This window comes from Amblyomma mixtum, chromosome 3 (genome assembly GCF_055824585.1).
Source record: "Amblyomma mixtum isolate Tamu chromosome 3, ASM5582458v1, whole genome shotgun sequence".
NCBI lineage: Eukaryota > Metazoa > Arthropoda > Arachnida > Ixodida > Ixodidae > Amblyomma > Amblyomma mixtum.
The window spans coordinates 39,919,967-39,935,152 of record NC_143014.1 but is presented as its reverse complement, the minus strand read 5'-3'; the positions used below and the strand labels follow the sequence as shown (position 1 = coordinate 39,935,152).

The following is a 15,186-nucleotide window of genomic DNA, read 5'->3' as shown; positions in this document are numbered from 1 at the left end:
GCCAGCCAGTCAGTCAGTCAGTCAGCCAGCCAGCCAGCCAGTCAGCCAGTCAGCCAGTCAGCCAGCCAGCCAGTCAGCCAGTCAGCCAGTCAGCCAGTCAGCCAGCCAGTCAGCCAGTCAGCCAGCCAGTCAGCCAGCCAGTCAGTCAGCCAGTCAGTCAGCCAGTCAGTCAGCCAGTCAGTCAGCCAGTCAGTCAGTCAGTCGCGGCTTTGATCCAGGGCAGTCGCGGCTGGTGGAACGCAGGGGTAATTACAACAAATTAGTGCCGCAACTACGCCTTTGTCCAACCAGGGATGTAGCCTGTATAATAATCGCTGTACTAACGGCGATGATCATCACATGAGCACTTCTGGCTCACAGTGTTGTACTGTATCTAATGTACTGTATGACATTGCACTGCATCTACACTTGATTTTTGCGTTCCGAGAGAAAACCGCGGATGTAATGGACTCCGAGGTCCGCGAATAGAGGCACTGAATGCTTTCCTACATGAAAAGGCGGATCTTGCTCCTCATTCTGCCGATACAACTGGCTCTGCGGAATGGCGAGCTCTGCCTCCATGAGTCTCGCGATATTGAACCTACGGGCACAAACAATACAGAAGGCAACACGCAGCTTGTCACTTTTGCGCTTTGCAATCGCACGCATTCGTTTATGGCATTGGCATACACAAAAATGGGTGTTTCGATCCACTGAGCGAAACGTTCACGCCTTCCTCCAGGGTGCAAAAGTAGTCCCGACATAAGTACGAGCCCGGCCCGCCTGCATCGCGTGACCTTAACGTCTCGAGAGCGCCCGCTTTCCGGATCGCCTATAGGCAAGTCTTCTCGGCCGGCAAGTCAGTGCGCGACCGTTTGGCTATGAATCTCCCTCGTAGAGATACAATTCAAGAACGAAGTGTCGAACGCCCCTAAAGGGTTGCCCTCAAGCCGATGGCGTCGGCCGGTGGTAGCGACGTCCTGCATAATCCCCTTGTAGCTGTTTACGTGACATCGCGGGAGTTTTCATAAAAAAATTCTAGATGTGGATGGCGTATACTCATATATATGAAGCTTCATGAATCACACAAACACACCGGCGTGTGTGCCCAACTGCGGACAGCAGAAATAACTCCAAAAACGAAAGCATAAAAAACTGAGCACCTGTGGGTCTCTCCACCACATGAAGTGGGTCACAGTGAATGGCTCCGAAGGCAAAACATTTGGAAGAGAACTTTATCAAAACTACGAGCGCATTGTGATCTTAGACAGCGAAACTGAAAATTTCGTACTGCACAGCACTGCCGAATCAACGGCAGCTAGTGTCAGCATGCGACATTGCAGTAGTCATATGAAAGTTAGGAACGTTCTCCCTCCAGCTTCTCCGTTATTTAGTTATTGATGAAAAATCAGTCTTACAATGTTTGAGCACGGGCAGTGGCGCCGTGAACGCCACCACAGGGGCCGGAGTCCGTGAATGCGGCAGTTAAATTCAATTCGGTGCCGCTAGCCGCTTGTCGAACCGCGACTCCATGGTCATTCGGGAGTGTGGAGGACTTCTTTGCCTGGAAAAAAATGTAAATGGAACATAAGCGCGGCCGGAAAGGTGGAACCCTAAAAAAGGTATAGTGAACGAAACAAAAACGAAGCAAGACAAGAAAAAAATGAAATAAAGAAAGAATATACTCACGCTGGTACACATCGTGTGGCCCACAGAAGGGTGTGCCACCAGAGCTGAACGATGGGGAACCGTCTGGTTCTGGAACACGTATCCACCACTCTTCTAGATCCGGCTCGACTCTGCAGCGGCCTTCCTCTGGTCGGCCAGCACGTTGACCTCCTTTGTGGGCCTCTGCAGCGCGATGTACTGCGGGCCCGACGTCAGCGCACCAAACCACATCGGGTCCATGTTCTGGATGCATCGCATGACCTCCTTAGAGACCTGGTATTCGTCGACAGGGCGCTGCTCTTTGTCGACGGACGTCGTGGTCGACTCCATACCATGCTTTGACTCCCTGATAGAGGTTGAGGATGGCGGAAACAGCTCTGCACGCAATTTTCGCTGGACACTCCTGGCCCTGATCGTCAGTGTCATCCTAGCCAGAATTGAACGCAACAGACGGCCTTCGTCTTCTTCTACGCTCGCCTTCGGCTCCGGCCTTCGACGATAGTCGTCTTCGTCTATCAGCCTCTGCCTCCTGATCCTCGAGGCGCGGAATAATAAAGGCGCCGCGAGGAATTAAGCTGGGTTCCTGTTCTCAGCTGGACCGCACAGCTACATTCCTCGGCCTCGATAACCAAATTTCCGCAGGGATCGCACTTTTTCTTTCGGCGGGGCGACGAGAGCGTGTTTTAGATCAGTGTTTTTAGAAAATAGTTTGACCTCTCAGAACGACATATACACGCGCGATGTTTTCTATCTTCCCAAGGTAACCTGAATCACATTCTTCATACCTGTCCCTCAGACATTCCCCCCATGGATCTGCAGCTCTCCGAGTGGTGCACCGAGCCCAAGGGGTCGCCGTGCGCCAAGGGCTCGTGGCCACCTGGCGCGCCTATAGACCCCCTCTCTCCCCCCTTATTCCACCAAAATTGATGAATTAAAATTTTTTCGATCGCTCGCTCTCTTCCCGTCTTGATCAAAAGACCTTGTTTTCCATGTCCAATTTAGCTCCTGCTGTGCTGTATCTCACCCTACAAGTCACCTTTTCATCTCCTTACATTTTCCGGGTTAAGCGGAATAAGCTTTCTCTGTTGGTCAGCGCTTCCCCTGCGTATCCTTTTTTTTCAGTCCTGTCATGCCATTCGCGATGTTCGTTAGGGGATCAGGGCGGAAATGAAAATACCTTGCCTGGTATTGATAGAATCATTAGCGTAATATGGCCAGTGTAAACTGATAATTTTAATTTCATACAGAAACTCGTGCAAAACGCGATTAAACTTTTTTCTGCGTTGGAACTCGATCGGTGCGCTGGTACCCACCATGACCACATAGAGGTTTACATAGTCTAGCTATTGTTAAATGCACCAGAGTTCCTAGAGCGAAAGATAGGCAGCACTCGTAGCATGCCGGAGAGTTATGCATACGTGCGTAAAAGAGCCCAGAAGCGCGTAATCCTTAGCACACAAGTAAATGTAACAGTCCTGCAACAACACTGCAAGATTAGAAGTGCCTCCATTGATGAAGTTTTTCTTTTCTTTTTTTATTGTCGGAGCTTACGTGTCTGTTAACACGTCTCCGGTATGGTCTGACGAACTGATAAATATCTGTGGATAAAAAAGGGTGAAAACGTAGCGCTAAACGCATTCCTGCATTTAAAATAAAGCATACTAATACTTGGCAGCATTGTGCAGATTGTTTTCATTAGTCGCCGCTTGGGTGTTGTGTGAGCGCAGATCGGTCACATGAAACGCGCCCCAGTTACTTAAAGGGACCGTGAAATGATTTCGATGGGCATATTCAAGTGCAACAGATCTGTAGAGGTGGTTTTTGGGTATTCGAGTCAAATCTGAAAGCTCCGAGTGGACCCTATAATTTATAATGAACTTTCAAAAATCGCTGCTCGCAGTCAACCGATTATGGCGAGGCGACACATCTCACCGCGCGTCCCCTACCCCAATGACGTCAGTGTGCAGAGAGGGCGAGCTTGAAGGCTAGGACTTCTGCCCACTGACGTCATCGGGGTGGGGGACGCGCGGTGAGGTGTGTCGCTCTAATCGGTTGCGAGCTAGTATGAACAGCCATTTTCGGAAATTAATTATAAATTATAGGGTCCACGCACAGCTTTCAGATTTGACTCGAATACCCACAAAGAGTGCTTCTGAAGAACTGTTGCACTAGAATATGCCCATCGGTACCATTTCAGGTTCACTTTAACCTCGCTTGTACTCAGCTTTGCGACGAGGAGAAGGCTACAGGGAGAGGACAGGCAGAATCACTCCGGCAGTGCTCATCAAGCATGTGAAAACTCAGCTGATCAGGCACATGTACGCACACGCACCTGCACACTGAGTATATGGTTATACAAGCAGCTACATCGTGGTCAGGACGGCCGAGCGGTCTAAGGCGCCAGATTTAAGCTCTGGTCCTCGCAAGAGGGCGTGGGTTCGAACCCTACTTCTGTCAATATTTCTCTTTTGTTTCTGCCTTCTTTTAGACCTATTGTGAGCGTTGAAAGCGCGCAAAGCTAATACACGTTTCTATCAAGCAGCCTGTCCAGTTTTTTTGCTGTTGTTGTTGCGAACGCAACACTACGCTAGACGCCGAGCTATTTCGCGGAGCTCTGGAAAGGCCAAGGTGCGCATGCGCGAGGAGCGGGTGACATCACACGGCGCACAGCTGGCGCGCCGGAGCCGCTGCAGAAGCCGCCGCCGCGCGCTCTCCATCGCCTCGCCGACAGTCTCCCTCCAAGGGCGTCCCCATTAATTTTTCCAAGGGGGGGAGGCACCCGATGGCCGGGTATGGGGGAGGCTGTAGGTTAGCACCAAAAAGGAACTATTTGTGGTCTAAACTGCGCACATGAAACAAAAATTAGAAGCAGCAAATTAGTGCTAGGTTTGGAAAACAAACATTACAATTTATTAATGAACAAGGAATTGAACTCAATAAGCAAAATCCGATAACTTAATATCACCTAAGCGTGCTAATCAAGCTGTGAAGTTGTTTATCCGTGATTCCAGAAAGGGGGGGGAACCGCCCCCTCTTGCCCCCCCCCCCCCCCCCCCCCCTCGGGACGCCCATGTCTCCCTCTCTCTCTCTCCCTGCCTCTCTGATGCGCAGTAGCGATTGCGCATTGCTATCTGCGTGGTTTGTGGTGTATATAAAATTGGCAGTGGCTTATCTCTGCTATTCCAGTATATATGCAGCCTGAGGTGAGGGCTAGGTGTCCTCATCTCGATGGAAACCTGAACCAGAGGGAAGGCGCATAACTGCCCCCTTGGCACAGTGGACACCTCAACCATGCTTTAAGGTAAGTTGCGGTAGTGACAGGTGTGCGCTGCGTGCGTTGGCATGGACAACGTTGTGCCACAAACGCGGCTCTGAAGCAAGAGGCCGTCGGCGTTCGTTTCGTTCATTGGCGCTAGCGTTGACCACGTTTTACACTCCGATCATCTTAAAGAAAGGAAGTGCGCATAATGGCTCCCTGGCTCAGTGGACGCATGAATCGTGCTTATAGGTACGTGGAGTGATGAGAGAGAGAGATGTGAGCTGCAGCCATAGACAAGGTTGTGCCAGAAACGCGGCGCTGAAGCCATAGGCCATCAGCGTTCATAGTGTTCATTGGCATTGGCGTTGTCAACATTTCACACTCCGATCATTTTAGGGAAAGAGCCGCCGCGGCGGCTCAGTGGCTATGGTGCTCGGCTGCTGACCCAGAAGACGCGGGTTCGATCCCGGCCGCGGCGGCTAGAATTTCTTTGGAGGAGAAATTCTAGAGGCCCGTGTACTGTGCGATGTCAGTGCACGTTAAAGAACCCCAGGTGGTCGAAATTTCCGGAGCCCTTCACTACGGCGTCTCTCATAGCCTTAGTCGCTTTGGGACGTTAAACCCCACAAAACCAAACCAAACCATTTTAGGGAAAGGAAGGCGAGAGCGCGCGGCAAGGCATGCCAGCTGTGCGTAGTGACGTCACTTGGTCCTCGCGCATGAGCAGTACGGTCGTGCAAGAGCGCGCGAAACGGCGAGACTGTGGGCAACGTAGCTCACGCAACAATGTATGGCTACGCGCAGATGTTGCTTTCGCAATCCTCCAGGTTTAACCAGAGCTAAACCGCGGCCAATATTTTCCTTTCCCCTGCTGTCGGATACAACTAAAGCGGCAAATGCTCCTCAAATGAGGCACCCCAGAGCAGAGCATGGGATCAGGACGGAAAATTTTCTGACCCGTCGCGCCTAGGCCTGCTGGGCTTGGAGTTACGGGTCCGGAAGGAGCTTCATTGAATTGTTCGGCAGTTGTCGGTTCTAAGATCGTCGTGTGTGTTCCCAAAATCACACCTGCAGGTTTTGAGAAAAGCCACTGAGAAAAAGCATATTGGTTTAGCCCACGTCATGTCTTTTAACACATACTATGCACTAAACAAGTGTTTTTCCTTTCCGTCTCCACTGAAAAGCTGCCATGAATTCTACCTGTGAAATCGTGTTCATTAATGAAAAACAAATGCTGCGGTTACATGGATGTGTTAGTATTTATAGACCGCGCCGTTAAATATGACTGGAGATTAAAAATCTAAAGGTAACTAGAAGTAGTTTCCCCGCGTGTATGCGATCCTTTTCATGGAACTCTCGCAACTCCCAAGCTCCCACACAGATGACATCACTGTTGAAAAAACCGTGCGGAAGGACGCGCCTAATCTTCTATTATTTTAATTAGCAAATGAATTTCTTCCAGCACTTCAGCAATATCAGCCCATTTGCTGGTCACTTTATAACTTGTGTATAATAGGAATCTCCTTCCATGAAGTGAGCAATTTACCTCTTGCGCTGCTGCGGCAGCGGGCCCGAGCCCACCCTGAACTAGGTGTAAAGTGATAACTTAGCGGGCCCTGTCTCCAAGTCGCGGGCCTTGGCCGGGCTCGGGCCTCAGGATTAGGCCTGTGCGGTGCTCTACGCCAAATATTGGCGTTGGCCGATTTTCATAAAGTCATGAAAATCAGTGGACGCCATTGGCTGGAAAGCCTCCTTCGAAGGGAATCTGCCGCTTCGTTCTTGAGTTGTATCTCACTATATAGTTTGTTTTTCGCGCGTTGGTAATACCGTCAAAACACACTGGTCCAACTGTCGCCAAACATTAATTCGCAAGCACGGCGAGGAATCTTCATATTTCTTTCAACTGTGACAGCTGCCAGTTATGCCTCCGTAGGATTCCACCTAGCTGTGGCGTGTGGTGAAATGACGTCACCGCTCCAACGCTTTATGCCTGGAGCGGCGGCTCAGTGTCTTTGGTGTTCGGCAACTGATGCCAAGGTCGCGGGGTCGATTCCGGCCGCGCCGGCCGTATTTCAATGGGGGCGAAACCCAGAAACACCCGCGTGCCGTGCGATATCAGAGCAAATCCATTAACCACAGTTGGTCGAAATTAACCCGGTGCCCTCCGCTATACGGTGTCCCTCGCACACTGAACACGAATACACCTATCTAGGAGTAAACAGTGAGTAAAGATGTCCTCTTTCACACACCATTCTGTATAGCGTGTGTGCGCTACAGGACAACTTGACTCCCTTTCTATTCCTTTCTGTTTAGAGTGTGCACAGTCCACATGTGTCGCTTTGGGACGTCAACAAATTTTTACTCCTTCACGTTCTCACCCACTTAATAGCGCCGGTAGACCATCGCTTTCGTGCCATTAAGAATCTCGCTCGCGGCGTCAGCACAAACGAGCACGGACATTTGAGCTGAGGTGAAGGAAACGACAGAAACGGAGGGTACTTTAGACTGCTTACGTGCTTTGAACGCGAAACCATTGTCTCCTCGTGAGTTCTGTTGCGAGGTTAATTAAATATTCCTTCCTTTCTAATCCTACACCTACTCATTAGCATATAGTCGCAAGGAAACGCATACTCTAGGTACTCCTCTATTCGCGAGGCAAGTCGATTTTATAGGATGATCGCCGAGTCACAAGTCGCGATTCCGGAACACATTCGGTTTTGTGGCCTATGGGTTGCGTGCTCGCCTCGCTATCTGAAGGTCCTTGGTTCAAATCCCAGCCCCTTGGGCAGGAAATTTTTTCCTTCGCTGTAGGCGTCGATATATCTTAAGGTTTACTGCTGACTTCACGCGAGAGCATGGTGACGTCACTGGGGAATTTTGCGCCATGAACGCGCGACGGACGTCGGCTTTCGTGCTGAGGGGACATACGCTTTCTCGTTAATATAAGCAAAAGCGTTCGCAAGAAACCGCAAAGAAGTGTCAGCGTCCCGTCATAGCGTCGCATACGCCGTCGCGCTGCACTTTGGCGATCACGCGGCACTGATTGTTCTCATGTAATACGCAATTAGAAGTGAATGTTGGACAAAGACCCGCATTTCCGTTTTGTTCCATAGTGATCACATCGCAGAAATATTCTTGACTGTCGACTGTACGTCTTCCCTGCTGGTGAGCTGCACTGCGTGAATCACTGTACTACATCGATGTTTGCACCCTGATACACTCAGCTGTCACTGTCAGAGAAACTGCGCGATAACGTAGTGCCCACCGGTTTCCTCAAACGGGTACCAGCTTACCCCCGGTCTAATACTCGGCTCTGCTGGGGGGCTGGCTTGAGAAAGGAGCCTGCACCTTTAAATCTCGCCACTGTATACGCTACGAGCCGATGCAGAAAAGGAATCAGTGCCCGTATTTCTTTTTGCCCATACAGCGGCCAACTGGAAGGCCTTCTGTCAACCAACGCAGTGCTCCATATCAGCGCTCTTCACTCTAAAAACACCATCGAAAAATAAAGGTAGAAACACATCCGTTAATGCTGTGTGATGCAGTAACACTCACGAACTCAAGTAGTAACTCTGATGACGAAATATGCATAGTAAAAAAAAAATAGATAGGTAACTAAATGAACTGTGTGAAAACATTGCGATAACACGCTCTCCGGCTTCAAGGAAGTTCATTTTGTGGTCTAAAGTCGATGCAAGGAGGCGGTCCACTCATGTCCCCCCGCGGCCTTGACTTTGTCCCACCCAATTACTACGATGAACGACGACAAAGCGCTTCATTTCGTGCAACATCAGGAGTCACGTTGGCACTGCGCACTCAGTGCACGGGGGAAGCAGGGGCGAACGTTTTGGAAAACACCGAGGACGACTCCACAGCGATCGCTGTCTTCAAAAAGGAGCAGTAAAGTATATCTGTAAGAACGGGTGTGCGGCCGGGATACGCAAACTTCCCGTTGTTACTCAATGCCCGTCCACGGGAGGTATTCGAAACACTCTACTGGAGAAAGGCAGAAAAAAGTGGCAATTGGAGATACCTTAGCACATCAGATTTGCTAATTACATTATATCCTGCTGAGTTACCCACAGGTTGAATTGCAGCAGATAGCTGAGGACCTCGGTAAGCAAAGTCAGAATGGTAGGGCTGAAAACTAGTACGAAGAAAATTAAAGCGTGCAATGACCAGCAGTCTGGCGAACCTAGCTCTCTAGAAAAATTACAGTGAAAGAGTACATACCGAGTGTTTAAGCTAACACTTTCGAAAAATACCCGAGAAAAGATGGCCGAAATAGAGAAAGCGCATATTCTCGGGAACAAACTGTCAGCCGTGGCGGACGCCAGTCATATTGTAAAGCATCCTCATGAGCATAACTCAAAACTTACAAAACAACTTTTTATTTAGTACAATCTAGTTGTTACGGCCATTGGCGAGCGCGTAGCTATGGGCCAGACGACGTCATAAATTATTTCTCTAAAGCCCGCCATCGCGAGGAAATCGCGTGTTTTTTGTTTTTTTCTCACAATGTCAAACAGAGCACGCGAGGTGCGCCGGAAGTTCAGACCATTCCTTGATGACGCGTTGCAATGCCCAAAACGCCCAATTCTAACCGTCCGCGTTCTTGTACCATGACATGCACTTTCTTTTGCTCTGCTCTTATCCTTTTTCTTCCACCAGGCGACGAAGCAAAAGAAAGCCCATGTCCTGCTACAACAGAGCAGGCAGTTCCAATTAGGCTCCACAGGCAATGCAACACGACACCAGCAGACGTTAAGTCTCCACTGAATTCTCTGCGCTATTGCGGTTTTGTGCACAAGGCCAAAATCCAGATTTGCAGCGTGTGCACAAATCAGGCGTTCTCGGGCGCAGGCGGACTACTCCGGATCTGCGATCAGAATTCACCACAAGAAAGAACGGGAGAGTAGCGTGGATGAAAGAGCAAAGTTACCCGCCGCGGTTGTATGCCGATCGGCTGCTGATCCCAAGGTCGCGGTTTCGATATCGGCCGTAGCAGCAGCCTTTAGAGAGAGAGAGAGAGAGGGGGGGGTTAATTAAAAACAGCTAATTTAGCCGTCGTGTAAATCCGCCGACTTGCTGCTCTTCGTGGGGAAGGGATTCGGCGAGAGAAAGATCGAAAGAGATGTCAGTCAGTCAGTCAGTCAGTCAGTCAGTCAGTCAGTCAGTCAGTCAGTCAGTCAGTCAGTCAGTCAGTCAGTCAGTCAGTCCAGTCAGTCAGTCAGTCAGTCAGTCAGTCAGTCAGTCAGTCAGTCAGTCAGTCAGTCAGTCAGTCAGTCAGTCAGTCAGTCAGTCAGTCAGTCAGTCAGTCAGTCAGTCAGTCAGTCAGTCAGTCAGTCAGTCAGTCAGTCCAGTCAGTCAGTCAGTCAGTCAGTCAGTCAGTCAGTCAGTCAGTCAGTCAGTCAGTCAGTCAGTCAGTCAGTCAGTCAGTCAGTCAGTCAGTCAGTCAGTCAGTCAGTCAGTCAGTCAGTCAGTCAGTCAGTCAGTCAGTCAGTCAGTCAGTCAGTCAGTCAGTCAGTCAGTCAGTCAGTCAGTCAGTCAGTCAGTCAGTCAGTCAGTCAGTCAGTCAGTCAGTCAGTCAGTCAGTCAGTCAGTCAGTCAGTCAGTCAGTCAGTCAGTCAGTCAGTCAGTCAGTCAGTCAGTCAGTCAGTCAGTCAGTCAGTCAGTCAGTCAGTCAGTCAGTCAGTCAGTCAGTCAGTCAGTCAGTCAGTCAGTCAGTCAGTCAGTCAGTCAGTCAGTCAGTCAGTCAGTCAGTCAGTCAGTCAGTCAGTCAGTCAGTCCACGAAAAAAGCGTCTTGGCCAGGCCACGTAATACGCGCAATAAAGAATCGGTGTTCTCTTAGAGTGACGACGTAGAAACCAATGAAACCAAAATATAGTCAAGTGCAGCAGAGGTTTAAGTTGAATAATCAGGTTTTAATTTTGGTGCAGGGCAGTGGCGGCTGGAGCAACACAGGGGTAATTACTAGGGGTGTGCGAATATTCAAAATTTTCGAATATAATTCGAATATTATATTTTTAGTATTCGCATTCGATTCGAAGTCCAAGTATTCGTGTTGTTTCGAATATTCGACACGACGCGAATATTCGTATCTAGCCGAATATTCTATTGCGAGCACCAGCGTTCATTTCGGTTCTCAAGTCCTGTCGACAGAGACATAAGAACATGGCGGCGCCAAGAGCAATGCGTAACGTTGGGCCATGCAGTAGCTGACTGCACCGGTGAGCTTCTTTGTGACTATACCTGCGAAGCTGGTATAGTCAGAGCTGTGCACGAAATACCTCGCAATACGAGCCAGTTCAGAGCAAATTAAGAGGGCATTTTCTGTAGCTGGAGAAGCCGTTTCAGCTAGAAGGGATCTATTCTGCCTGACCATGCGGAGCAGCCGGTTTTCCTTCACGACAACCTTTATGTTCATCCCAGCAACGCGCGTTTGTGCTTATGGCAAGCTAGCCTTGATCAATGTTGTGTACTAGCCATCTTCTATGATATTTCCACTCTTCTAAAAACAATGTTCGAGACTTTGATACTTTTTTGCAGCTACACACACCTTTTGTGCTCATTTGATCACTGATAGTTGAACTGTGATTTTCTTGGGAGCTCAAATAAATGTTTTGTTGTGGTTAAATGCGTCTGTCCTTGATTATTCGATATTCGATTCGGTATTTGGAACCAAGTATTCGTATTCGATTCGTATTCGAAAAATTTGATATTCGCACACCCCTAGTAATTAGTAACCACGGCCACAACTACGCTTTTCTCCAGCCAGGCGGTGGTGAAACTTTCTTTCCAGCGGATACAGAGGAGCCACCCGAAGCCGTCCCCATCTTAAACTTGCAAGCGTGGTCGAACGGGCTATAGTTGGTAGTTCATATTCGGAAAAAACAGCGGACCCTCAAGAAACGGACTGAGCAAGACAGGACGACACCGCTTAAACGACGGTCGCTATCCCTTGGGCAGCGGCGGCGTCTTCAGCCAGCTGGAGGAGTTTGACCTGTGTCCTCGGGTGGAGGCTGAGCATTGCAGCCTTCCAATGATCAGAGCCGGTAATGAGTGACTCGCGGGTAGGGACTGCGGAAATCCCAGTGAATGTAACCTGGATGACAACCACTGCAATGACGACGATGATGAACATCATATGAGAACTTCTGGCTCACAGTGTTAAGCACACAGTAAAGAAGAAACCACCGTCTTCCAAGCAAAGCTCGCTGGCATTGTACTGTACCTACGCTCTATTTTTGGCCTCGGACAGAAAACCGTGGACGTGACGGACACCGAGGTACGCGGATAAAGGCGCTGAATGCTGGTTTAGTTGGTTGATTTATGGGGTTTAACGCCCCAAAGCGACTCAGGCTATGAGCGGCCCCATAGTGAAAGGCTCCTGAAATTTCGACCACCTGGGGTTCTTTAACGTGCACTGACATCACACATTACACGGACCGCTAGAATTCCGCCTCCATCGAAATTCAACCTCCGCGGCCGGGATCGAGCCCGCGTCTTTCGTCTCAGGAGTCGAGCACCATCACACTGAGCCACCGCGGCGGCTAGAGGCGCTGAAAGTGCATCTACGTTAAAAGGTACATCTTGCGCCTCCTTCTGCCGATGCAACTCGCTCTGTAGAATGGCGAGCTCTGACTCCTTGGATCTCGCGATATTAAATTTACAAGGACACGACATATAAAAAGGAAAACGCGGCTTTTCACCTAAGCGTTTTACAATCGCGCGCGCTTTCTTGTTCACGGCATCAGTATACACAAACACGGTTGTCTCGACCCGCTGAGCGAAACTTTCACGCCCACCTCCATAGTGCCGACGTCCACCTGTGAAAGTGTACACTCAAAGTACGAGCCAGGTCAGTCAGCATCACGTGACCTTACCGTCTCGAGAGCACCCGCTTTTCGGATCGCCTATAGGCAAGTCTTCTGGGCCGGCAGGTCAGCACGCGAATGTTTGGCTATGAATGTCCCTCGTAGAGATCCAGTTCAAGAACGAAGCGACGAATGCCCCTCAAAGGCGGCCCTCAAGCCGATGGTCGCGACGTCGTGCTTAATCCCCTTGCACCTGTTTGCCTGACATCACGGGAGCTTGCATATATGGAAGGTCTAGATGTGGATGGTCTATATTGAGGTATATAAAGCTTCACGAATCGCGCAAACACACAGGCGAGTGTGGGCATCCGCGGGCAGCAGAAATAACTCCAAAAACAAAGGCATATAATATTGAGCACAAGTGAGTCTCTCCAACGCATAAAGTGATACATAGTGAATGGCTCTGAAGGCAAAACATTTGGAAGAGAACTTTATCAAACCTATGAGCGCACTGTGATCTTAGGCAGTGAAACAGAGTGTCGTACTGCAGAGCACTGCAGAATCAACCGCAGCTAGTGCCAGCAAGCGACAGCGCAGTAGTCAAATGAAAATTAGGAACGTTCTCCTTCCACCTTCTCCGCTATTCAGTTATTGATGGGAAACGGGTATTACAATGAATGAGCATGCGCAGTGGCGCCGTGGGCGCCACCAGAGGGTCAGGAGTCCGCGAAGGCGGCACTTCCATTTAGTCGGTCCCGCCAGCCGCTTGTCGAGCAGCGACACCACGGTCATGCGGGAGTGTGGAGGCCTTCTCTGCATGCAAAAAAATCCACCGGAACATGAGCGCCCGCAAGAAAAGGTGGAAGGCTAAAAAGGTACTGTGAACGGAAGAAAAATAAAGCAAGACAAGAAAAAGCGATATAAACAAAGAATATACTCACGGTGGTACATATCGTGCGGCCCACAGAAGGGTGTGCCACCAGAACTGAACGATGGGGGCACCGTCTGGTTCTGGAACACGTATCCACCACCCTTCTCGATCCGGCTCGACTCTGCGGCGGCCTTCGTCTGGCTGGCCAGCACGTTGACCTCCCATGTGGACCTCTGCTGCACGATGGACGGCGGGCCCGACGTCAGCGCACCAATCCACATCGGGTCCGGGTTCTGGATGCCTCGCATGACCTCCTTGGAGACCTGGTACGTCGACAGGGCGCTCCTCTTTGTCGAAGGGCGTCGTGGTCGACTCCATGCTTTGCTCTGACTCCTTCGTAGAGGTTGAGGATGAGGGAAACGGCCCGCCCCGCAATTCTCGCCGCAAACTGCTGGCACTGGTCGTCAGCGTCATCCTGGTCCAAATTGAACGCATCTAACAGCACGGTCTTCGTCTTCTTCTACGCTCGCCTTCGGCGCCGGCCTTCGACCGTCGTCGCCGTCTTCCTATGTCCGCCTCTCTCTCCGGATCCCCGAGGTGCGGAATAATAAAGGCGCGGCGATGCATTAAGATGGGTTCCTGCTCTCAGCTTGACCGCACAGCTACGTTCCTCGGCCTCGATAACCGAATTTCCAGAGGGATCGTACTTTTTCTCGAGGTGTGGCGACGTGAGCGTGCTTTTATCGGTCTTTTTTTAAACGAATTTGACCTCTGAGAACGACAGACACGCGCGAGATGTTTTCTATCTTCCTAAGGTCACCTCAATCACATTCTCCATGAATGTCCCCCCATGGATCTGCAGCTCTCCGAGCGGTGCATCGAGCCCAAGGGGTCGCCGTGCGCCAGGGGCTCGTGGCCTCCTGGTGGGCCTATAGACCCCCTCCCCCCCCCCTTTATTTCCACAAAATTAATGAATAAAAATTGTTTCGATCTCTCTCTCTCTCTTTCTATCTTGCTCGAAAGGCCATGTTTTCCTTGGCCAATTCCGCTCCTGCTTTGCTGTCCCTTTCCCTACGAGTCACCTTTTCGTCTGCTTCCATTTCCCGGGTTAAGCGGAATAAGCTTTCGCTGTAGGTCAGTACTTGCCCTGCGTACCCTTTCTTTTCAGTCTCGTCATCTCGTTGGCTAAGTTCGTTACGGGATCAGGGTGGAAATGAAAAATCTTACCGTGTATTGACAGAATCAATAGTGTGGTATGGCCGGTACAAACTGATAATTTTAACTTGATACTGAAACTCGCGTAAAATTGAATAAAACGATGGTCTGCGGTGGAAATCGGCCGGTACCCTCCTATCCACCATGGCCACATAGGGGTATACATAGTCTAGGTATTGTTAAATGCATCAAGGTTCCTAGAGTGAAAATAGGCAGCACTCGTAGCATGCCGGCGCGTTGCGCATACGTGCGTAAAAGAGCGCTGCTGAGGCGCGTAAACATTAGCACACAAGTAATGTAGCTGTCCCGAAGGCAATTGACAACACTGCAAGGTTACAACAAGTGTCTCCATTGATGAAGTTTTTCTTTTCTTTTT

At 50.1% G+C, this 15,186-nt stretch overlaps 1 pseudogene; it reads right to left on the bottom strand.

The window, feature by feature from the left end:
- Nucleotides 1–11,847: 11,847 nt before the first annotated feature.
- Nucleotides 11,848–14,090, bottom strand: LOC149349810 (uncharacterized; annotated as a pseudogene).
- Between the last annotated feature and the right edge of the window lie 1,096 nt (nt 14,091–15,186).